This window comes from Leucoraja erinacea, chromosome 12 (genome assembly GCF_028641065.1).
Source record: "Leucoraja erinacea ecotype New England chromosome 12, Leri_hhj_1, whole genome shotgun sequence".
Classification (NCBI taxonomy): Eukaryota; Metazoa; Chordata; class Chondrichthyes; order Rajiformes; family Rajidae; genus Leucoraja; species Leucoraja erinaceus.
This window is the reverse complement of record NC_073388.1, coordinates 10,143,971-10,169,359: the sequence shown is the minus strand read 5'-3', so window position 1 is coordinate 10,169,359 and position 25,389 is coordinate 10,143,971. Positions and strand designations below refer to the sequence as shown.

The 25,389-nt window shown below is 44.6% G+C and overlaps 1 protein-coding gene across 1 annotated transcript in view; it reads left to right on the top strand.

Moving 5' to 3' along the window:
* The window catches only part of tenm1 (teneurin transmembrane protein 1), a 1,787,780-nt gene that overhangs the window by 743,115 nt on the left and 1,019,276 nt on the right, over positions 1 to 25,389 (top strand). The window contains exon 4 of the mRNA XM_055643570.1: positions 9,776 to 9,819. The gene's annotated coding sequence lies outside the window, so the exon portion shown is untranslated. The remainder of the gene's footprint in view (positions 1 to 9,775; positions 9,820 to 25,389) is intronic.

The window sequence follows — 25,389 nt, the reverse complement described above, 5'->3', positions numbered from 1 at the left end:
TTAGTTGGAAGATGCAGAAACAAATGCATCTCTTATCTTCACTTCAACTAATGTTTATGCTAACTAACGTCAGGCTCCGAAACATAGAGAAGATTTATCGTTAATTGCATTGCAATTTTTTATCTTGCACATTGTTTTGTTTTTTTTCTGATTTTGAAAACAACAAAGAGAAGGCGGGCATAGTTTTGTGGCACACAGACTTACTCATAATTTACAATGATTCATAATAAAAAGGGACTTACTCATAATTGATAAATGAGGCTTGCAAGAAGGGGAAAGCAGGATAAAAAAAAAAGCACTAGGAAGTCTGTGACATTTTGTGACTGGAATCATGATGTTTTTGTTACTGAAAACCGTTCAGCCTTGTGGGCCAGTGTCAATCCTTCACTATTCACATTCTCTGGAGAGGATGGCACAGTGGGGCAGCTGGTAGAACTGCTGCCTCACAGCGCAAGAGACCCAGGAGGCATGGACTCGGTGGGCCGAAGGGCCTGTTTCCAACCCGTATCTCTAACCTCAGCATCTCTCTGCAGAACTGTGCATGGTTTAGTTTAGTTTAGTTTGGAGATACAGCGCGGGAACTGGTCCTTCGGCCCACCGAGTCCGCACCAACCAGCGATCCCACACATACCAACACTAACACTATCCTACGCTAGGGGCAATATTTACACTTATACCCAGCTAATTAACCAACAAACCTGCATGTCTTTTGGAGTGTGGGAGGAAACCAAAGCCCTCAGAGAAAACTCACGGGGGGAACGTACAAACTCTGCACAGACAAGCATCCGTAGTCAGGATCGAACCCGCTGTAAGGCAGCAACTCTACCGCTGCACCACTGTGCTGCCCATCAACTGCATTAACACATCCTTCTAAACTCCAGTGAGCATAGACCACTTTTATTCATAGAATCGTACAGCATGGAAACAGGCCCATGGCTCATCAACCATCTGTTTACACTAATTGTATACACAAACCAATCCCATTTCATTCTCTCACATGCCCACCAATGAGGGTGGCATGGTGGTGCAGTGGTACAGTTGCTGCCTTACAGCGCCAGAGACACGTTTAACCTTGACTACGAGTGCTGCCTGTATGTTTGTACCTTCTCCACGTGAGTCTTGTTGCACCTTACATGTGAGATTTTCAGATGCTGGTTTCATTTTTGTCTTCTGAACTGTGTTACATGTACCGAGCACCAGTAATAAAAGGCGAATTTCCTCATCAATATGTGCAGGCAGGAATTGCAAATGCTGGTTTACACTGAAGAGAGACACAAAATGCTGGAGTAACTCAGCGGGTCAGGCAGCGTCTCTGGAGAAAAGGAACGGGTGACGTTTTGGGTCAAGACCCTTTCTTCAGACTGCTGGGGAGCAGGTGGAATCACAGAGGGGGTGCAGCGAGAGAGGCTGTTGGACAATTCCTGTCAGAGAGAGGAGGAGAACTTCTTCAAAGAAGGCAAACCTTGAGGAGATTTCGCAGTGGAGCAGACAAAATCTGTAGGGGGGAACTGCAGAAGCTGGTTTACATCGAAGATGGACACAAAATGCTGGAGTAACTCAGCGGATCAGGCAGCGTCTCTGGAGAAAAGGAATAGGTGATTTATCGCAGCGAGACCCTCCTTCAAATCTGGAGTCCGTCAGTCTGAAGAAGATTTGTGACCCAAAGCTCCACCTTTTCCATTTCTCCAGAGATGTTGCCTGACCCGCTGAGTTACACCAGCATTTTGTGTCCATCTTCCCCATCAACATGTTCCATCGCACATTGTTCACCTTGAGCAGTTGGAAATTCACACGAACCCTACATCTTGCTCACACATATGCCGTAGATATCCTTTCGAGAGCACCGCGGTAAAAAATCCTGGAAAACTTCTGTGGACAGATGTCATAATAATGAATCGTGAGCAATACTTGCAACCTGCTGATTGTAAAATGTAGGCTGTGGGTTTAAGATGGGAATTAATTATAACTGTCTGCTCTGGTCTCAACAGTGCCTGGCACCTCTTTAGACTCCCTCACTTGTTCTCTTTGTGAAATGCCACAAGAGATTGATTATGACATATATTATAAAGGGCCTATTAAATCTTCCCTTGGCCTTCCCTGGTCCTTTCTAAGCGGTATTCGTCTTTCAAGTCTTTCCTCACAATGATTGCTCCTCATCTACCATGAATCTCCACTGATTGTTATTTGGAATCAATGGCTTGACAAACATAGAATGCGTAAAGGACCTGTCCCACACGGGCGTCCCATTTGTACATCCCAAAATCCTGGGACGCCGGGCGCGACCGCGCGTCACGGCCTATGTCACCACGTACCATGCATGCGTCATGCGCACCGTGCGCACGTCACAATTCGTGCGTCGTGACGATTAAATGATGTTGCGTAAATGGTGCGCAAATGACGCCCAAGTGGGACAGGCCCTTTAGATTGCACAAAGTACAAAAATCTGAGATCTGCTCGATATTTTCACAATTTAGCTATGCTTTGTAATCCGATTTCTATAATCCATGAAGCTGCAAGCTCCTCAGCAAGATATTTTTACTTTCCCTTGCATTTTTCCAGAATTATATATTTGAACATCAAGGTCTCTTTATTCATCCAAACCTTTCAATACCTTTCTCTTCAGAATATTATGCCATCTATTGTTGGGGAGGGGGGGGGAGGTTTCCATGCACGCAACAGGATCTAACATATTCCGCATTAAACAGCTATAGCTAGTTGTCACTATTTGTCCAAATTTCCCCTTGTTATCGTAATATTGTTCAACATAAAACTCTGAGGTGAAGTGAAAGTTGATTAGTTAGATAAGTAACAGAGCACATGTTGTGGAGAGGATGTTTCCACGAGCTGGAGAGTCCAGGACCAGAGGGCATAGCCTCGGAATTAAAAGCCGTACCTTTAGGAAGGAGATGAGGAGAAATGTCTTTAGTCCAAGGGTGGTGAATCTGTGGAATTCATTGTCACAGAAGGCAGTGGAGGCCGTCTATGAATATTTTTTAAGGCAGAGATTGACGGATTCTTGATTAGTAAGGGTGTCGGGGGTAATGGGAAGAAGGCAAGAGAATGGGGTTGAGAGGAAAAGGTAGATCAGCCATGATTGAATGGTGGAGTAGACTCGATGGGCCGAATGACCTAATTCTGCTCTTATAGCTTAGAAACATAGAAACATAGAAGGATGATGCGTACAAATTAGCCAGAAAAAGCAGCATACCGGAGAACTGGGAGAAATTCAGAGACCAGCAGAGGGTCTTAATTAGGAAATGAAAAATAGATTATGAAAGAAAACTGGCAGGGAACTAAAAACTGACTGCAAAAGTTTTTATAGATATGTGAAAAGAAAGAGATTAGTTAAAACAAATGTAGGTCCCTTGCTGTCAGAAACAGGTGAGTTGATCATGGGGAACAAGGATATGGCGGACCAATTGAATAACTACTTTGGTTCCATCTTCACTAAGGAAGACATAAATAATCTGCCGGAAATAGCAGGGGACCGCGGGTCAAAGGAGTTGGAGGAATTGAGTGAAATCCAGGTTAGCCGGGAAGTGGTGTTGGGTAAATTGAATGGATTAAAGGCCGATAAATCCCCAGAGCCAGATAGGCTGCATCCCAGAGTACTTAAGGAAGTAGCTCCAGAAATAGTGGATGCATTAGTAATAATCTTTCAAAACTCTTTAGATTCTGGAGTAGTTCCTGAGGATTGGCGGGTAGCAAACGTAACCCCACTTTTTAAGAAGGGAGGGAGAGAGAAAACGGGGAATTACAGACCAGTTAGTCTAACAACGGTAGTGGGGAAACTGCTAGAGTCAGTTATTAAAGATGGGATAGCAGCACATTTGGAAAGTGGTGAAATCATTGGACAAAGTCAGCATGGATTTACAAAAGGTAAATCATGTCTGACGAATCTTATAGAATTTTTCGAGGATGTAACTAGTAGCGTGGATAGGGGAGAACCAGTGGATGTGGTGTATCTGGACTTCCAGAAGGCTTTCGACAAGGTCCCACATAAGAGATTAGTATACAAACTTAAAGCACACGGCATTGGGGGTTCAGTATTGATGTGGATAGAGAACTGGCTGGCAAACAGGAAGCAAAGAGTAGGAGTAAACGGGTCCTTTTCACAATGGCAGGCAGTGACTAGTGGGGTACCGCAAGGCTCAGTACTGGGACCCCAGCTATTTACAATATATATTAATAATCTGGATGAGGGAATTGAAGGCAATATCTCCAAGTTTGCGGATGACACTAAGCTGGGGGGCAGCGTTAGCTGTGAGGAGGATACTAGGAGACTGCAAGGTGACTTGGATAGGTTGGCTGAGTGGGCAAATGTTTGGCAGATGCAGTATAATGTGAATAAATGTGAGGTTATCCATTTTGGTGGCAAAAACGGGAAAGCAAACTATTATCCAAATGGTGGCCGACTAGGAAAAGGGGGAGATGCAGCGAGACCTGGGTGTCATGGTACACAAGTCATTGAAGGTAGGCATGCAGGTGCAGCAGGCAGTGAAGAAAGCGAATGGTATGTTAGCTTTCATAGCAAAATGATTTGAGTATAGGAGCAGGGAGGTTCTACTGCAGTTGTACAGGGTCTTGGTGAGACCACACTTGGAGTATTGCGTACAGTTTTGGTCTCCAAATCTGAGGAAGGACATTATTGCCATAGAGGGAGTGCAGAGAAGGTTCACCAGACTGATTCCTGGGATGTCAGGAATGTCTTATGAAGAAAGACTGGATAGACTTGGTTTATACTCTCTAGAATTTAGGAGATTGAGAGGGGATCTTATAGAAACTTACAAAATTCTTAAGGGGTTGGACAGGCTAGATGCAGGAAGATTGCTCCCGATGTTGGGGAAGTCCAGGACAAGGGGTCACAACTTAAGGATAAGGGGGAAATCCTTTAAAACCGAGATGAGAAGAACTTTTTTCACACAGAGAGTGGTGAATCTCTGGAACTCTCTGCCACAGAGGGTGGTCGAGGCCTGTTCATTGGCTATATTTAAGGGGGAGTTAGATGTGGCCCTTGTGGCTAAAGGGATCAGGGGGTATGGAGAGAAGGCAGGTACGGGATACTGAGTTGGATGATCAGCCATGATCATAATGAATGGCGGTGCAGGCTCGAAGGGCCGAATGACCTAATTCTGCTCTTATAGCTTATGAACTTATGAAGAACGAAAGGCCAAGGGAAGAGGAGAAATTTAAAATTGATGGCAATTAATCCATTCCCACTTCTCCACAGGGGAGGTATAGGGATAAGGTGAAGTATACATAAGCAAAGGTCATGGAATAGCATCTCTGAATATTCCACCTCTTTCCCTCATACTCGAGTTGATTTAAATCATCCCACCTTTACTGAGCTTTTATTCAATCCTCTTTGGTGGAAGAACTCCCACAACATGCAAGTTTGTCGAAGAGAATGAATAAAACGCTTGATACCACATTATTTTTTTTATGATACAACAGTGACCAAGATTTGGACAGTTTTTGTGGCCACAAATATTACAGCAATAATTCTGCTGGTAATATGGTTATGTTTGTTCCCAAGCAACTCTGAACTACGAGGCAAATGTTTTCACAGATGTATTGAGATACAGCAGGCGTACATGTAAATGTATAGAAGAAAGTGGCTGTTTATTTATCTGGCAAAGCCAGCAAACTGTTGACATATCAAGACTTTTTTCCGACAGTCTGTGATAATGTTACAAGCAGGCAAACCATTTGATTTGACTGTCCAACCAAGGACATGGTATGAACACAGCTATTCAGAATGTCCCCGTTCACAACTATATTACAAAGTCAAAGAATGGAAGGATTGAATCAACCAGAAAATCCCTCAAAAAGGAATTTGAATGTTTATTAATATGGACACAAAAAAAAGTAGTTTTCTTTCCCTCGTGTCTGACAACTGGATGACGAAATTACTGTACGCTGACAATTCTACAACAATAGGAACAGTGAGGACCGTAGAGTTGCTGCCCAAAAGCACCAGAGACCCAGGTTCCATCCTGACTACGATTACTTTGTACGTTCTCCCTGTGACCATGTTGGTTTTCTCCAGGATCTCCAGTTTCCTCCCACACTCCAAAGTCATAAAGCTTTGCAGGTTAATTGTCTTGGTATAATTGTAAGTTGTCCCTAGTGTGTGTAGGATAATGGTAGTGTTAATGGTGGGGATTACTGGTCAGTGTGGACTCAGTGGGCAGAAGGGCCTGTTTCTGCGGCATATCTCTAAACTAAACAGCGGTGAATTTTGCAGAGTAAAGCAACATCTTATAAATATTCTATTTTTGTTGCAATGTCAAATGGGTAAAATCATTGAACCTAAATCCTTAGAAATATGTTATTCCTTATGTATTTTTCTGTTTCCAAAACACCAGCAACAGTTTGGAATGTTGCAGTAATGGGTGATGGAACCACAACCAAAATGTGTATTACTCAGCTGGATGCTGTTTGCAAAAGATGATGAGGCAATGAATGTTTCAGTCTTGATAGACACAAAATGCTGGAGTAACTCAGCGGAACAGGATAGAAGTAATGGATTGACTCAAAATGCTGGAGAGTGGGACAGGCAGCATCTCTGGAGAGAAGGAATGGGTGACGTTTCGGGTCGAGACCCTTCTTCAGACCGATGTCAGGGGAGTGGGCGGGACAGAGATAGAATGTAGTCGGAGACAGTAAGACTGGTGGGAGATCTGGGAAGGGGAAGGGGATGGAGAGAGAGGGAAAGCAAGGGCTATTTGAAGTTAGAGAAGTCAATGTTCATACCGCTGGGGTGTAAGCTACCCAAGCAAAATATGAGATGCTGTTCCTCCAATTTGCGCTGGGCCTCACTCTGACAATGGAGGAGGCCCAGGACAGAAAAGTCAGATTGGGAATGGGAGGGGGAGTTAAAGTGCTGAGCAACCGGGATATCAGGTAGGTTAAGGCAGACTGAGCGAAGGTGTTCAGCAAAACGATTGTCGAGCCTGTTTGGTCTCGCCGATGTATTTGAGTTGACACCTGGAACAGCGGATACAGTAGATGAGGTTGGAGGAGGTGTAAGTGAACCTCTGCTTCACCTGGAAAGACTGTTGGGGTCCTTGGATGGAGTCGAGGGGGGAGTTAAAGGGACAGGTGTTGCATCTCCTGTGGTTGCAGGGGAAAGTACCTGGGGAGGGGGTCGTTTGGGTGGGAAGGGTGTTGCAGAGGGAATGGTTTCTGTGGAAAGCAGAAAGGGCTGGAGATGGGAAGATGTAGCCAGTCGTGGGATCCCGTTGGAGGTGGCAAAAATGTTGGAGGATTATATGCTGTATGTGACGGCTGAGGGGGTGGAAGGTGAAGACAAGGGGGACTCAGTCCTTGTTACGAATGGGGGGGAGAGGGAGCAAGAGGGGAGCTGCGGGATATAGAGGAGACCCCAGTGAGAGCCTCATCTATAATGGAAGAGGGGAACTCCCGTTCCCTAAAGAATGAGGACATCTCCGATGACCTGGTATGGAAAACCCCATCCTGGGTGCAGATGCGGAATAGATGGAGGAATTGGGAGTAGGGGATAGTGTCTTTACAGGAAGCAGGGTGGGAAGAAGTGTAGTCTAGATAGCTATGAGGAATAACATACCAGCTACTGTGCCTTGCAATCTGAGTTCATCACATCTTTTGTACAGGGGCTTTTTGCCTGATTTGAGATGGATTGGGAAGATCAGATAGTTCAGTCTCAAAATTTGAAAAAAGCAAAATGAAAAAAGAAAAACTCGGAATATGATGCAGTTTTAAATAGATTCGTGTTTCACTAGTATATAGGTGCAATATTGGAGTGAATGCAGACTGTGGTTATATAGGGCAGGTCATTTTAATTTGGGCATCTCTTAAAAGTAATCACCATGTGTCTGATGGAAATGTTATCCCTTGTGTGTTTCAAGAACTGAAGTGAGATCTTTTAGATTGGCACATCTAGGAGAAATATTCAAACATATTATTCTCTCTCTCTCTCTCTCTCTCTCTCCCTCTCTCTCCCCTCTCCCTCTCTCCCTCTCTCTCCCCCTCTCCCTCTCTCTCCTCCCTCTCCCCTCCCCCCCCCTCCCCCCCCCCCTCCCCCCCTCCCCTCCTCCCCTCCTCTCTATCTCTCTCTCTCTCCCTCTCTCTCTCCTCTCTCTCTCCCCTCCCCCTCCCGCTCTCTGTCCCTCGCCTCTCTCTCTCTCTCTCTCTCTCTCTCTCTCTCTCTCTGTCTCTCTCTCTCTCTCTCTCTCTCTCTCTTTCTCTCTCTCTCTCTCTCTCTCTTTCTCTTCTCTCTCTCTCTCTCTCGCACACACACACATACACAGCCGCACACACAGATGCAAACACAGACACACAAGCGTTCAATGGTACAATGGAACTTTATTGTCACGTATAACGAGTTACAGTGTAATGCATGTTTGTCTACAGTCTAGGACAAGTATCACCATACATGAACCACTTGGATACATCTTAGATAAGCATCTCAGACACACTACAAGTGTACACTGAGACAGTATACAGAGTTAGACGCAAAGTGCTGGAGTTACTCAGCGGGTCAGGCAACATCACTGGAGAAAAGGGATGGGTGATGTTTCAGATCCGAACCCTTTTCAGTATGAAGAAGGGTCCTGTCCCGAACCGACATGCATCCTTTTTCTCCAGAGATGTTGCGTGACCCGCTGAGTTAGTCCAATACGTTGTGTCTATCCATGGTATAAACCAGCATCCAAGTTCTTTGTTTCTACAGTACACAGAGTTGCCAGACATGATGCCATCCCCCAAGTATTCCTCAATTGCACCTTTGCCACTTCAGAATTCCATTAACATCAGTCCTATCTAATTCCATTGCAACAAATGTGATGGTTTATTCACAGAAGAAAAGTGACCTCAGAATAATTAAACTGCACAGTGGCACAGCTGGCAGAGCTGTTGCCTCCACGCACCGGAGACCTGGCTTTGATCCTAACTTTGGGTGCTGCTGTGTGGAGTTTGCACATTTTCCCTCTGATCACACAGTTTCCTCTGCGCGCTCCCGTTTCCTCCCACAACCTCGGTAGACAAAAGTGCTGGAGAAACTCAGCGGGTGCAGCAGCATCTATGGAGCGAAGGAAATAGGCAATATTTTGGGCCGAAACACTGCATCATTTGAAGAAGGGTCCTGTCCCAAAATGACACGCATCCTTTTCATTTGAAGAAGGGTTTCGGCCCGAAACGTTGCCTATTTCCTTCGCTCCATAGATGCTGCTGCACCCGCTGAGTTTCCCCACACTTTTGTCTACCTTCGATTGTCCAGCATCTGCAGTTCCTTCTTAAACAACCCTCCACGTCCTCAAGGATATGCGGGTTTGTAGGTTAATTCACCTCTTGCAATTGCCCCTAATTTATAGTGAGTGGATGAGAAAGAACATAGAACTAGTGTGATGGGAGATCCACGGTCAGCATGGACTCAGTGGGCCGAAGGGCCTGTTTTCAAGCTATCTCTTCAAATCAATCTATTGTCCAGAGATGGCTCATGGACACTTTAATTGTTTTGTTTTTTTTACTGTTTTTAAAGTCCTGTTTCTTTTTCCCAAATTCGACAGTTTGTTCATAATCAACAAAGCTTATACAATATGTAGGAAGGAACTGCAGGTGCTGGTTTACACCGAAGATAGACACAAAATGTTGCAATAACTCAGTCGTTCAGGCAGCACCTCTGGAGAACAAGGATAGGTGACGTTTCGGGTCAAGACCCTTCTTCACACTTTTATAAAGTTTATATGATGTTCCCTTGAAATGATAATAAGCGATGTTCATCATTTAATTACAGGTCATTTAGAGAATGCTGCATTTTCTATAAGAGTCTACTTTAAGGTAAGAAACGCAATACAGAAAGAGAACTTATGAATGATGTTATAAAAATATTCTATTTTTGTAGCAGTGATCTATGGGTTAATTGATTGGTTGAAGTTGGAAAGGCAATTCACAGTTTTGCCAATTGCATTTTGGAATCAAATGAGTTCAGGCACGTATAGCTAGCCCAGGAAAGCACAGTGGGTCTATGAAGCACTCACTAAACAATAGGAACACTCTAACACTGTACTCAAACTGAATGATGCCCATTGTATAAAACAGATGTAACGTGCTATCAGTTTGGTTCATTTGGCCATAAAGTCATAAAGTGATACAGTGCGGAAACAGGCCCTTCGGCCCAACTTGCCCACACCGGCCAACATGTCTCCACCTACACTAGTCCCACCTGCCTGCGTTTGGTCCATATCGCTCCAAATTTGTCCTATCCATGTACCTGTCTAATTGTTTCTTAAAATTTGGGATAGTCCCAGCCTCAACTACCTCCTCCGTCATCTTGTTCCATACACCCACCACCCTTTGTGTAATAAAGTTTGCCCTCAGATTCCTATTAAATCTTTTCCCCTTCACCTTAAACCTACGTCCTCTGTTCCTTGATTCCGCTACTCTGGTCAAGAAACTCTGTGCATCTTCCCGATCTATTCCTCTCATGATTTTTTACACCTCTATAAGATCATCCCTCGTCCTCCTGCACTCCATGGTATAGAGACCCAGCCTACTTAATGTCCCTGTAGCTCAGACCGTCGAGTCCTGGCAACATCCTCATAATCTGGCCATAACCTCGCCTCCAGATCAATAATTGAAGAGCCAATTGAGCAATTTAGCATATTTTCTGCACGGACATGGCAGTGAGTGTGTACTGTCATGTTCCTGACCATTATCCATTTGGATGAGAGCGGCCCTATGCACATTTCTCCTACCATTTTAATTTCTGGTAGATGCTAAAAATTCCATGTTGCTATTAAAAAAACAAATTAAAAAAAGAGAAATGGTCGGTGAATTGAAGAAGAGTTACAGAGACAGTGTCTTGAATGCAAAACAAAAGATTGACTGGTTGCTGAGGAAGACACATGACAGTCAATTGTGTGTGAAGAGATGTCTTTTCTATAAGAGTCCATCCTCAAGGTGAGAAATGCAATGCAGAAAGAGAACCGATGGATTATATTTAAAAAAAGATTCTATTTTTCTAATGGTGAACTATGGGTTAATTGATTGGTTGAAGTTGGAGAGTTTTGACAATTGTATTTTGGAATAAAATGAGTTCAGGCATGTATAGCTAGCCCAGGAAACCACAATGGGTTTATGAAGCACTCACTACACAATCGGAAACCTTTAATAAGGTACTCAAGCACTGAATGGTGAGCATTGTATAAAACAGATCTAGTGTGCTATCAGTTTGGTTCATTTGGTCATAATCTTGCCTCTAGGTGATGAATTGAAGTGCCAATTCGATCATTTAGCATATTTTCCATACTACATGGCAGTGAAAGTGTACTGTTTTATTCCTGAGCATAATCCATCTGGCCAATGTGCAATTCTCTTACCATTTTAATTCTGGTAGCTGCTAAAAGTTCCATGTTACTATTAAAAAGAGGAATGGTCAGTGAATTTAAATGTGAATCATGCAGACAGTGTCTCTATGGCAAAAAAAAAAGATTTAGATTGGAAGCTGAGGAAGATATATGACAGTTAATTGTATGTGACGGGCTATGCGATAAGTACCTGTTTTTCTTCCCAAATACTTGTTTGTTGAAGCATGCAAATGTTCTAATACTTTAGAGAAACAGCACGGAAACAGGCCCTTTGGCCCGCTGAGTCTGCGCCGACCAGCGATCATCCCGTACTATCCTGTATTATCCTGCACATTAGGGACAATTTCCAATTCTTACCGAAAACCAATTAACCTACTAACCTGAAGGTACACAAAAAAGCTGGAGAAACTCAGCGGGTGCAGCAGCATCTATGGAGCGTAGGAAATAGGCAACGTTTCGGGCCGAAACCCTTCTTCAGACGGCGCTCCATAGATGCTGCTGCACCCGCTGAGTTTCTCCAGCATTTTTGTGTACCTTCGATTTTCCAGCATCTGCAGTTCCTTCTTAAACCTACTAACCTGTTCACCTTTGGGATGTGGGAGGAAACCAGGGCACCCGACGAAAGCCCATGTGGTCACAGGGAGAAGTTAATTTTAATTTAGTTTACTTTGGAGATACAGCGCAGAAACAGCCCCTTTGGCCCACCAGCGAACATCCCGTACACTGGCACTATCCTCCAGACTAGAGACAAGTAACTATTTTTTTACCAAAGCAAATTAACCTACAAACCTGCACGTCTTTGGAGTGTGGGAGGAAACCGGAGTACCCAGAGTAAACCCACGTGGTCACGGGGATAATGTACAAACTCTGTACAGACAGTACCCGTAGGCAGGATCAAACCCGGGTCTCTGGCGCTGTACGGCAGCGACCTTAACACTGCGCCACCGTGCAACCCAAATAGCTCGTGATTTTTTTATTTTGCTCACTGTTTCTCACAAATAAAACCTGTGGCCTGTTAGAATGTTTATTGCTACCTGAAGTCTCGCAAATTTCAATTTGATCATTGTGTCTGGGCGAGCAGATTTATGGTGTGTGCTGTGATTGAATAGATATGTGGAGGATGCAGCCAGCAGAATGGATGCTTACTATTCTCCAGTGGCTGTTTGCGGCACTTTATGAATCATCGATGTCTGTCCATTTAAAATGACATCTCCGTGCAGTTAAAGCTGTTATCATTTTCTTTTGGCCTGTGAGCATGGTTATAAAACTGCTAAGCTAGTTTTTATTTGGGATGTGGGTGGTGGGGGGGGATGGTTTGTGGCAGATCTTGTGAACTAAAGCAGAAGAATGCAATCACCTGATGCTTTCATAGGATCGTCAGATGACGGCACAGTGACACAATAGTCAAGAGGCTTCCAATTGTTTTGTGAGCGTTTCATGAACCCAAAATGCTGGAGCACCAGCAAAAAACGCACCATCTCTGGAAAGAAGGGATAGGTGACATTTTGGGACGAGACCCTTCTTCAGACTGAGAGTCAGGGGAGAGGGAAATTAGATATGGAAGGATACAAAGAACATGTAAGGGATGTAAAGAACAGATCAAAGCGGACGATGATCAAGGAAACGCACAATAGGTTTTTTTTTTGGATGAAGGGAAGGTGACAATGCAGCACTATTTGAATCTTTGGTTTGCACACAACATTGGTGGGACGGTGTAGACTGAGGAAGGAAAAATGATTTCACCCAGAGAGCTGTGAACCTGTGAAATTCTCTGCCACAGGAGGCAAATTCACTGGATGTTTTCAAGAGAGAGTTCTTTGTACCTTGAATGGCTAATGGAATCAAGGGATATGGGGAGAAAGCAGGAACGGGGTACTGATTTTGGATGATCAGCCATGATTCATATTGAATGGTGGTGCTGACTCGAAGGGCCGAATGGCCTACTCCTACGGCTATTTTCTATGGTATCTGAGTTTTTTTTACGGGATCTAGATGTGTTGGGAAGGCGGTCCAAGGAACGGCAAATGAAATGGCACTCTGACAAGTGTGAGGTGCTCAACTTCAATGTAGCAAACCAGTGCAGGATTTGCACAGTAAGTGGTGGAGCTCTGGAGAATGCAACAGGACAGAGGATCTGGGAATACAGGTGCATGGTTCCTCAAAAGGGGCTAGCCAGATGAACAGGGTGGTGAGGAAGACGTTTGATACACTTGCTTTCATTTAGGATGGTGTTGAGTACAAAAGTTGTCACATCCTGATGCAGTTGTACAAGTCGTCGGTGAGGCCACCTCTGGACCATTGTGTGCAGTTCACTTTCAGTCCAACAAAATTGAAACATAACTTTCTGCAAGGATACAAAAATACGTTATTGCAATAAATCTAATAATTATCAGTTTGCAATGAATGAATAGGTTTGTATGTGTGTGTGTTTCGACATGGCTAAACAGAGATAAAGAATTGATAAATTTGATGTAATTCAATCCTTCCAATAAATGAAGCACATGCAACTATGTGTCTTTTCATCTCTGCAGCTTTGATTCATGTTGGCTTGTGTGGGGGCCTATCATATACAGTGAAGCTCCTTTTATCCAATATGCATATGAAGAGATAAAGAAAGATTGTTATATGAAGAAAGACTGAATAGACTCGGCTTGTACTCGCTAGAATTTAGAAGATTTAGGGGGGATCTTATAGAAACTTACAAAATTCTCAAAGGGTTGGACAGGCTAGATGCAAGAAGATTGTTCCCGATGTTGGGGAAGTCCAGAACATGGGGTCACAGTTTCAGGATAAGGGGGAAATCTTTTAGGACCGAGATGAGAAAACCATTTTTCACACAGAGAGTGGTGCATCTCTGGAACTCTCTGTCACAGAAGGTAGATGAGGCCAGTTCATTGGCTATATTTAAGAAGGAGTTAGATGTGGCCCTTGTGGCTAAAGGGATCAGGGGGTATGGAGAGAAGGCAGGTACAGGACACTGAGTTGGATAATCAGCCATGATCATATTGAATGGTGAATGGTGCAGGCTCGAAGGGCCGAAAGGCCTACTCATGCACCTATTTTCTATGTCTATGCTCAAGGTTAAAAAATAAACAGGATTTTTTTTGGATTATTGACATTATCCCAATTAATGCTCAATCCAACACAGTTTTAATTTAGACACAAATTGCTTAAGTAAATCAGCGGGTCAGGCGGCATCTCTGGAGCAAAACGATGGGTGACGTTTCGGTTTGGGACCCTTCTTCCAACCCGAAACATCACCCATCCTTTTTCTCCAGAGATGTTGCCTGACCCGCTGAGTTACTCCACTTTGCATCTATCTTTGGTGTAAACCAGCATCTGCAGTTCTTTGTTTCTACAGTTTGCATTTACTTTCTCAAAGATGTTTGCAAGCGCATTGTGATAAGCTACAAACTAGCTCTGAGTTTAAAGAGAGTGCAGGACACCAGGGCCCTGGTATGTCAACGTGAGAGTGGGAATCTGCATCCACACAGCCTAAATATTGATCCATTAGCATCTTAAACAAACGGAGAGTGGATTATTAGAGCTTTACTCCACACGGGTTTGATATTTAGAAAAATTGAATTTCCAAAAGTACTTGGAGTTAATTCCAAATTGAGTGTTGCTGAATTCATCATATATTCTGTTAAATGTCAACCACGATCATCCTTAAAGATTACACATGCCCCGGATTAGGCATGTTTCGGCAGCTTTTGAAAGGTAGTTTATTTCCTGGAATGTGAGTTTTATTTCCTAGAACATGAATTGCAATGACACCTCAAGTGTGACATTTGTCACTGACATAACTATTTCCAAAACTTGAAGCAACCTTTGAAACTGTATGTTTTCGGTTTTGCTGCATCTGTGTTGCTAATGACTACGACCTCTTTGGAACTCTATGAGTTCAAATGTCAAAGCTCCTCTTTTCAAAAATACCACTTCCAGCCCTTTTGTTTTACTGAGTTTAAAACAGTGTTCTAATTAGCAGGGTACTGCTGCCATCTGGACTGGCAGCTTTAGTTGGAATATTGTACCATTTTCCTGCATTCATTCGGTTTTGTGAGCCCTATCCGGAGCACAGCAGCAGACTTCAAACAGTAACACCATTCTCCAAAAACGAATTGATTCAGTGTTAAATGGAAACTCTCCTGGGATCCAGAATGGTGGCATGGTGGCGCAGCGGTAGAGTTGCTGCCTCACAGCGCCAGAGACCCGGGTACGATCCCGACTACAGATGGAGTCTGGACGGAATTTGTACGTTTTTCCCGTGACCGCATGGGTTTTCCAGTTTCCTCCCACGCTCCAAAGACGTACCAGTTTGCAGGGTAAGTGACTTTGGTAAAGATTGCAAATTGTCCCTCGTGTAGGAGAGTGCTAGTGCATGGGGATCATTAGTCGGCGCAAACTCAATGGGCCGAAGGGCATGTTTCTGCGCTGCAGGTCTAGAGAAAACTAATGCAAACTTGTAGAACAGGATCTATATTGCAGGGAATGGGTGGCATTTTCTGATGGGTGTCATTAGATGGCCAAGAGGTGATAGAATCATTCAACATGGAAACAGGTCCTTCTGGCCAACTCGGCCATGTCGACCAGGATGCCCAGTCCAAGCTCATCCCATTTATGTGTGTCTGGCCCATATCTCTCTCAAGCTGATTTACATCGGGGAGACTAAGAGGAGGTTGGGCGATCGTTTCGCCGAACACCTCCGCTCAGTCCGCAATAACCTACCTGAACTCCCGGTGGCTCAGCACTTCAACTCCCCCTCCCATTCCCAATCCGACCTCTCTGTCCTGGGTCTCCTCCATTGCCAGAGTGAGCAACAACGGAAATTGGAGGAACAGCGCCTCATATTCCGCCTGGGTTGCTTGCGTCCGGATGGCATCAACATTGAATTCTCCCAATTTTGCTAGCCCTTGCTGTCTCCTCCCCTTCCTTAACCCTCGAGCTGTCTCCTCCCATCCCCCCACCCTCGGGCTCCTCCTCCCCCCCCTTTCCTCCCTCCTCCCCCCCCCCCCCCCCCCCCCCCCCCCATCAGTCTGAAGAAGAGTTTTGGCCCGAAATGTCGCCTATTTCCTTCGCTCCATAGATGCTGCTGCACCCGCTGAGTTTCTCCAGCATTTGTGTGTACCTTCTCTCTCAACCTTTTCTATCCATGTACCTGTCCAAATATCTTTAACATATTTTTGTACTTGCCTCAATCATTTTCTCTGGCAGCTCGTTCCATAGACCCACCAGCTTCTGATGTTTGGGGCTCATAGGGTATTGCTGTTCCTTCCCCACTGCTGGGTCAAAATCCTGGAACCTCCCCTCCCCCACAGCCATGCCAATGTACGCACTCCTCAAGGACTGGTACAGTTCAACAACGCAGCTCATCACCACCTTCTCAAGAGCAAGATGCTAGTTCCACCTGCAAAGCCCCACATCTCCTCAGTAAACCATTCAAATGGCTCAAGGATATTAAGTGGGTTGTGTGGAAAGGACCTGCAGGTGCTGTTTACACTGAAGGTAGACACAAAATGCTGGAGTAACTCAGCGAGTCAGGCACCATCTATGGAGAAAAGGAATAGGTGATATTTCGTGTCGGAACCCTTCTTCAGCAGGTCTCACTGAGATACTTCAGCATTTTGTGTCTATCTTTGGGTACCACTTGGATCTTCAAAGGGTTGGCATGGGCTAAATGGGCCTAACAGCCTCCTATGATAAATCACAACATCATTATAATTATAACTTGAAATTGTAAGGTGGGTGACATTTCGGGTTGGGACCCTTCTTCAGATATTTTTTCAGAGTCTGAAGAAGTTTCCCAACCCAAAATGTCACCCATCCTTTTTCGACAATAGACAATAGGGGCATGAGTAGGCCACTCGTCCCTTGGAGCCAGCACCGGCATTCAATGTGATCATGGCTGATCATTCCCAATCAGTACCCCGTTCCTGCCTTCTCCCCGTATCCCCTGACTCCGCTATCTTCAAGAGCCCTATCTAGCTCTTGCTTGAAAGTAACCAAAGAACCGGCCTCCACCGCTGAGGCAGAGAATTTTTCTCCAGAGATGTTGCCTGACCCGCTGATTTGCACCAGCATTTTGTATCTATCTTCATGATTTAGTTGATAGATGAGCAACAGAAGCAAAATCCGCTTTTATAACTAGCGTTTAACTTCCTGTGGGGCCGACGATGGCTGCCATGTTGTACTACTCCTTGCTGTTTTGTCTTTGTTTATTCGTTTATGTCATCTGTGAAAATCCCACAAAGATCACTTTCATGAGAGGTACTCATTAACATCAGATATTGAGTACCTCCAAACATCGTTCCGGATTTCTCTCACTCGCTGGATTATTTGGACATACTCGTCGGCGGGGCTGTGGCTGTGTTCAAGGTCTTGAGACAGAGGAGGACCCGGGGGAAGCCCACAGGAGCACTCGCCCGACTCTGGCGACGAGGATTACGCACACCGCTCCTGAGTATATTCCTTGCAAGTTACGTTCTCCCAACAACAAAGTGGATGAACTGCAACCCCTGTGCCAAATAAACAAGGATTTCCCTCGAGCCGCTGCCCTGTGCTTCACCAAGACCTGGCTGTGTGAGTTGACCCCAGACAATGTGCTGCCACTGGCTGGCTTTCAACTACACAGTGTGGGGAAATCAAGAGGTGGTGGAATATGCCTCTATACTAGTCGGAGCTGGTGCAGCAACATCACGGTACTGTCTAAAGGGCCTGTCCCACTTTCACGACTTAATTCAAAACCTCTGCCGAGTTTAAAGGAACTAACAAAAAAATCAAGATTGTGGTAATCTACGAACTGCTACGCGTATGTCTAGGAATTCCCACGACTATTTCAGTGCCCTCCTTACGAGTAAAAAGCTGCAATTTCTTTCATCCCAACCATTTTTTTACTCGTGAACATTTTTTATCGGGCTGGAAAAAACGTCCCGACTTACCTGATGCCACGAGTACCTAGGGCTAGCATAACGAGCCGCTACGATATATCTACGAACTCCTACGACGTCCTATGGACTCGTTCCGAACATTCTGCGAGTTTGAATCGAGGGGAAAACTCGGGAGAATTTGTGAATTACCTCGTGAAAGTGGGACCTTAACTTCTGTTCTCCTAATCCAGAATATTTTTTTAGGAACTGCGAACCCTATCCTTCTCTGAGGAATATTGACCTCCTTTATTGCTCGCTGGATTTTACTGAGGGAATTGACCTCCCCCCCCCCCCCCCCCCCCCATCCCCCACCCCACCCCAAGCCTGCATACGTGAGGCGCAAACGCAACTCGCTGACCGGGTAATGAGGGTAGAAAGTGACTTCCCGGACTCCATGGTGAATGTTTTGGGGGATTTTAACAAGGTTAATCTCAGCTGAGTGCTTCCAAAATAGAGGCATCACGTTACCTGCCCCACCAGAGGGCAGAGAACACGGGATCATTGTTATATTACAATCAGGAACGCATATCGCTCTGTTCCCCGTGTGGTTCTGGGATCATTGTCTAGTTCACCTTATTGCGACCTACCAGCCAAAACTAAAATCTGCTCAGCCTGTGGTCAGAACAATGAAAATGTGGACAAGCGAGGACATTGAAAACCTACAGTCCTGCTTTGACTGCACAGATTGGAATGGGTTCAGGGAAGCAGCCACACGCCTCTATGAATATACAGACACTGTAACATCATATGTCAGCTTTTGTGAGGACTGTTGCATTCCAACTAGGACCCGGATCAGGTTCAACAATGACGAGCCCTGGTTTACAGCCAAACTCCGACAGCTCCGCCAGTCTAAAGATGAGGCCTACAGGAGCGGGGATGCAGACCTCCACAGGCAGGCCAAGTACAAGCTGAGAAGAGGAATCAGAGCTGCCAAGGAAAGGTATTCTGAGAAGTCCAGGAGCAAGTTCAGTCATTTTCAATTAGTCCCTGCAAACCTGCATTGTCCCTGCCTGCTTCAAAGTCTCCACTATTGTTCCCGTACCCAAAAAGCCAAGGATTACGGGTCTCAATGACTGCAGGCCTGTCGCACTAACCTCTGTAATCATGAAGACCCTTGAAAGACTTGTGCTGGCCCACTTGAAAAATATCACAAACCCTCTGCTGGACCCCCTGCAGTTTGCATACCAGGCCAATAGATCTGTGGATGACGCAGTCGACTTAGGCCTGCACTTCATCCTTCAGACTGCCAGAGGACCTATGCAAGGATTTTGTTTGTTGATTTCAGCTCTGCATTCAACACCATTGTGCCAGAGCTACTACACTCCAAACTCTCCCAGTTGACTGTGCCTGAACCCCTCTGTCAGTGGATCACCAACTTCCTGACAGACAGGAAGCAGCATGTGAGGCTGGGAAAGCACATCTCGGACCCGCTAACCCTCAGCAGAGGAGCACTGCAAGGCTGCGTACTCTCTCCTCTCCTTTACCCATCTACACCAACGACTGCTCCTCCACAGACTCCTCTGTCAAGCTTCTAAAGTTTGCTGATTGGACTTATCCAGGTTGGGGAGGAATCTGCCTTCAGACAGGAAGTGACACAGCTGGTGAAGTCATTTAAGTTCCTTGGAACCATCATCTCCAGCGACCTAAAGTGGGAGGCCACCATCGACTCCGCAGTCAAAAAAAAGGCCCAACAGAGGATGTACTTCCTGCGGCAGTTGAAGAAACACAATCTGCCACAGGCAACGATAGTCCAGTTTTACACGGCCATCATCGAGTCTGTCCTCACTTTCTCCATCATGGTCTGGTTTGGCTCAGCCACCAAGCACAACATCCGGAGGCTGCAACGGATTGTTTGATCAGCTGAGAAGATTGTTGGCTGCAACCTTCCCCCCATTGACGAATTGTTCACTGCAAGAGTCAGGAAGCGAGCGGGCAAGATCATCTCTGACTCCTCTCACCTGGGCCACAAACTCTTTGAAGCACTTATCTCTGGAAGGCGACTCCGGACTGTCAAAGACGCCACAGTCAGCCATAAAAACAGTAGCTCGACTCAACAGCCAAAAGTCTGTCACCTCCTTTTGCTCCGCTATTCTATTTAATTCTTCATATGTTTAAATTATAATGTTTTATTTTTAATTGTCTACTGTATATCGTGTTGATACTTGCGAGCAAAGCAGCAAGGCAAATTCCTTGTATGTATACATACTTGGCTAATCATATGTATTCAATTTAATTCAATTCAATTCAATTCAATTCCAATTGAGGAGACAATCACTTTGAAGACAATACTGATCCAGAAGGTATATCGACATTCAGTTCTTAAATAGGTTTTCCTTCTGACATTTCTTTGTTAAAGTCTTTTGCTGTCTGCCATGACTGTGCATTGTTAAGCATCATACAAAGGAACAACCTTGGGTTCTGAAATCTTGAATATTTGAAGTATGTGATGGGTTTTGAAAGGTTTGACAGCAGAAGTTCTCTTCAACTACATTCAATCAACCAGTGACTTTTCATCCCATCCATGAATAGGTTCAAATTCAAGAGCTACTGAGCACAGAAGCTGACATCAAAATGACCCCATGTTCTCCCGAGTTGCTCTCGTTTTAAGTAAGTGTTTGATGACTACATTATTGCCCGTGGTTCAAATCCTCATTCCAACTTTGCAGGTGACACCAAACAACCATATAATATAACCATATAATTGATTCGTAACATAATTGATTCGTAAGTTCTAGGAACAAAATAAGGCCATTTGGCCCATCGAATCCACTCTGCCGTTCAATAGTGGCTGGTCAATCTCATCCTCTCGACCCGATTCTCCTGACCTTCGCTCCATAACCCCTGACACCCACGCCAATCAAGAATCTGTCAATCTCCGCCTTTAGAAATATCCACTGACTTGGCCTCCACAGCTGCCTGTGGCAATGAATCCTGCAGATTCACCACCCTCTGACCAACAAATTGGTGGTTCAGTGGTGAATGAGGAGGGATATGTAAGTTCACAATAGGATCTAGATCATTTGGGAAGATGCGCTGAATGGCAAATGGAATTTAACTCTGACACGTGTGAGGTACAGCATTCTGGTTTGTCAAACCAGAGTAGGTTTTACAGAGTAAACAGTGGTGAACATTGCAGAACAGAGTGAGCTGGGAGTGCAGGTGCATGACTCCCTGAAAAGGGCAAGTTTAGTGGACAGCATGGTGAAGAATGCATTTGGCACACATACCTTCAATGAAAAAGGTATTGCGTAATAAAGCTGGCACGACATGATGCATCTGTACAAGTGTCTGGTGAGGCCACACTCGGAGTACCACTTGCACCGACAAGGATCTATCCTACACACTAGGGACAATTTACAGAAGCCATTTCACCTACAAACCTGGAATGTGGGAGAAAGCCGGAGCACCCGGAGAAAACCCACGCGGTCATAGGGCGAACGTACAAACTCCATACAGACAGCACCCGTTTTTTGAGGGAGGATATATGAAAGTGGACATTTTGCAACAGGATCAAGTTGGCGATATGCAGAGTACTGCCCTGCCGACTACAAATTCAGAAGGTTCAGAAGGTTTTTGTCTCTGGCTCCGTCAGGCAGCAACTCTACCGCTGTGCCACTGGCCCGCAGCTTGTCCTGTCTGGGTTTCATCTTTCTATAGATGAAAGAACAGAACTTTGATCCCCGAGATGGCTTGGGTTTATCAGATGAATGCAAAGGATATATTTTTGAACTATAACTATCGGGGACAGGTTTAAGTTAACTGAAGACAATGAATAGGCGCGAGTTGACACAGGTGAACTAGATAGACTTGGTTTATACTCTCTAGAATTTAGGAGATTGAGAGGGGATCTTATAGAAACCTACAAAATTCTTAATGGGTTGGACAGGCTAGATGCAGGAAGATTGTTCCCGATGTTAGGGAAGTCCAGGACAAGGGGTCACAGCTTAAGGATAAGGGGGAAATCCTTTAAAACCGAGATGAGAAGAACTTTTTTTCACACAGAGAGTGGTGAATCTCTGGAACTCTCTGCCACAGTTGAGGTAGTTGAGGCCAGTTCATTGGCTATATTTAAGAGGGAGTTGAAATGAAATGAAATGAAATGATTCAATTTATTGTCATTGTCAGTGTACAGTACAGAGACAACGAAATGCATTTTTAGCATCTCCCTTGAAAGGGAGACACAGGGCGTCGCGGTGTGCCCGCGCCTGCCGCCGTAACATTCCATTACAGGCAAAGGTGGGTGAAGTGTCTTGCCCAAGGACACAACGACAGTATGCACTCCATGCGGGATTTGAACCGGCTACCTTCCGGTCGCCAGCCGAACTCTTAGCCCATTGTGCTATCTGTCGTCCTGTTAGATGTGGCCCTTGTGGCTAAGGGTATCAGGGGGTATGGAGAGAAGGCAGGTATGGGATACTGAGTTGGATGATCAGCCATGATCATATTGAATGGCGGTGCAGGCTCGAAGGGCCGAATGGCCTACTCCTGCACCTAATTTCTATGTTTCTATGTTTCTATGAACACCACGTACTTGTCAAAAAATATTGGCGTGAGGAGCAATGTTAAAATGCAGGTTTAACAGGGCAAGGTCGTAAGGTCATGTGATAGGAGCAGAATTAGTCCATTCAGCCCATCATGTCTACTCTGCCATTCAAACGGCTGATCTGTCTCTCCATCCTAACCCCATTCTGCTGCCTTCTACCCATAACCCCTGACACCCACACTAATCACAAATCTATCTATTTCTGCTTTAAAATGGTGCAAAATATGCTTGAGACTCAAAATATATAAGGGATTGGGCATTATTTTCGCTGTCCTATTTGTTTTATTAAAGCCCATAATGCACCGAATCTGGGAACAAGTTGCATCTTGTTCTGATGATCACCAAACCAACTCAAATCACAACTAGTTCATTACTAGGTTTTTTTTCTTCTCGAGAACAGTACTTTATCTAACTGTGCTGAACTGAATCAAACAATGGTTCAATAAGTCTTGCATATAAGTCCAAATGCCATTAAGTCCACATGCCATTCTAAGATTAAACACTTTTTTAAATGATTAAGATGGTGTCCTGCAAGATCGCATGCCACACACTGGAGACAAAAACTAGTAACTATGACTACAGAAGACAGACACAAAAAGCTGTAGCAACTCAGCGGGTCAGGCAGCATCTCTGCAGAAAAGGAATAGGTGATGATTCAGGTCGAGACCCTTCTTCAGACTGAGACTCAGGGGAAAGGGAAACGAGAGATACAGACAGTGGTATAGAGAGATATAGAACAAATGATTGAAAGATATGTAAAAAAAATAAAGGAAACAGGCCATTGTTAGCTGTGGGTTAGATGAAAACGAGTTACAGACAAATAGACTCAACAGGATGCATCCTTCCTTTACAAGTATAATAATAATGCAGTTTAGATTGCTCTTTGTAAAGAACCGAGGCATCTTCAAATCCTACTTTCAGTGTTGCACCCATTACCCTTAAGTGTTATTCAGAAACATTATCGGCTTCCTTAACACCAGGCTGTGAATTTTCTCTATTTTTTCTCATGTATACATATTGAAGAAGCTTGTGCAGGAATGAACTGCTGATGCTAGTTTACACCGAAGATAGACACAAAAAGCTGGAGTAACTCAGTGGGTCAGGTAGCATCTCTGGAGAAGAGTGATGTTTTGTGTCGAGACCCTTCTCCAGACCAATGTTGGGATTTAAGTTCTTGAATTCCTATAGAATTCTGAAGTCCCTAATCTTAGCTCTCAACCTTGTCTTGCAGGGAGCATGATTAGATTCCATAATTGCTCATTATAACGCAATTCTGTGTCACTTCAATCTCCTCCGCACCTTTGTTGTGTCCTTTCAATAGTCAGTGTACAGCAGCAGCGAGAACTGTATGTAGTATTCTAAGGACATGCAACAGCATTTACGAAGGTATGAACTCCATGTAATGAGTTGAACCTTTGGAGATGAGTTCCTTTTAGGTGCATTGAGAAAGCAAACAGTTTCCATGCTTATTAACGATGCCTGTTTTGCTGTTAAAATATCCAATTTTCATGTAATTTTTTGGGAAGCCGCATTTTGTAAATGCCAAGTGGGACCTGGTGTGTTCAAAGGCACTTGAAAGGACAGACATTTGCAAGAAGGTCAACACTTTTTTTTATTTAGCAAGCTCATAATGAGATTTCCTAACCTAGCCTTGTTCTCTCAGGTGTTAGTGAGAAGAGATCGCCATATTAACGGTATGTGTGGGTGAGAGATGTGATTAAATGGATTAGGGACCAAAATCACAGCATGTTCCACAACCAAGAGAAACATAATGAGGTTAAACTGCTCAGGGCGGCAGAGAGACACATCCGGTAAAACTGCTGCCTTGTAGCGCCAGAGACCCAGGTACGATCCTGACCTCGGGTGCTGTCTGTGTGATGTTTGCACGTTCTCCCTGTGGGTTTTCTCTGGGTGCTCCGGTTTCCTCCCACACCCCAAAGACCTGTGGGTTTGCAGGTTAAATGGTCTCTGCAAATTGCCCCTGGTGTGTTAGGAGTGGTTATGGAACTGGTCAAGCAGCCAAAATTCTGTTTCATTAACTTGGCAATCTTTCACCCGGAGAATTTAACTTAAATTATTTGGGAATTTAGGAAACAAATCTCAGACTGTCTCGTATCGTCAATTAGGACACGTCTCGGTAACAGTAACTATAATGGCTAGATCTCACGGTGCGACCTGATGCAACATGTCACCCAAGTGAAGTGGTCGTGGTCCAGTAAGAGTTCCGCACGATATAGCGGGAGGTAGATGAAGAGTTCCCACGGTACTCTGCAATTCTGTCATTTTTGCGAGTGATTTGTCCATCTCCCGATCTTTCCCGTTAATCGTGAATGAACATCGTGGACTGTAGTGTAGTTAATCACGTGGCACAAATGATGTTACTTTGTTGTCACACACTATATTGTTTTTTTTCACCCGAGCCCTTTAATGAGCTGAAGAATAATCTGTGTTTTTTTAGACAAATGTTGTTTGGTGTGATGCACCTTCTCTCAATATGTGCAAGGAGTCGTCTTTTTATTTAGTCAAATATGAATAAAGACTGTGTCTCACATTGACCGTGATGATTGTGTTA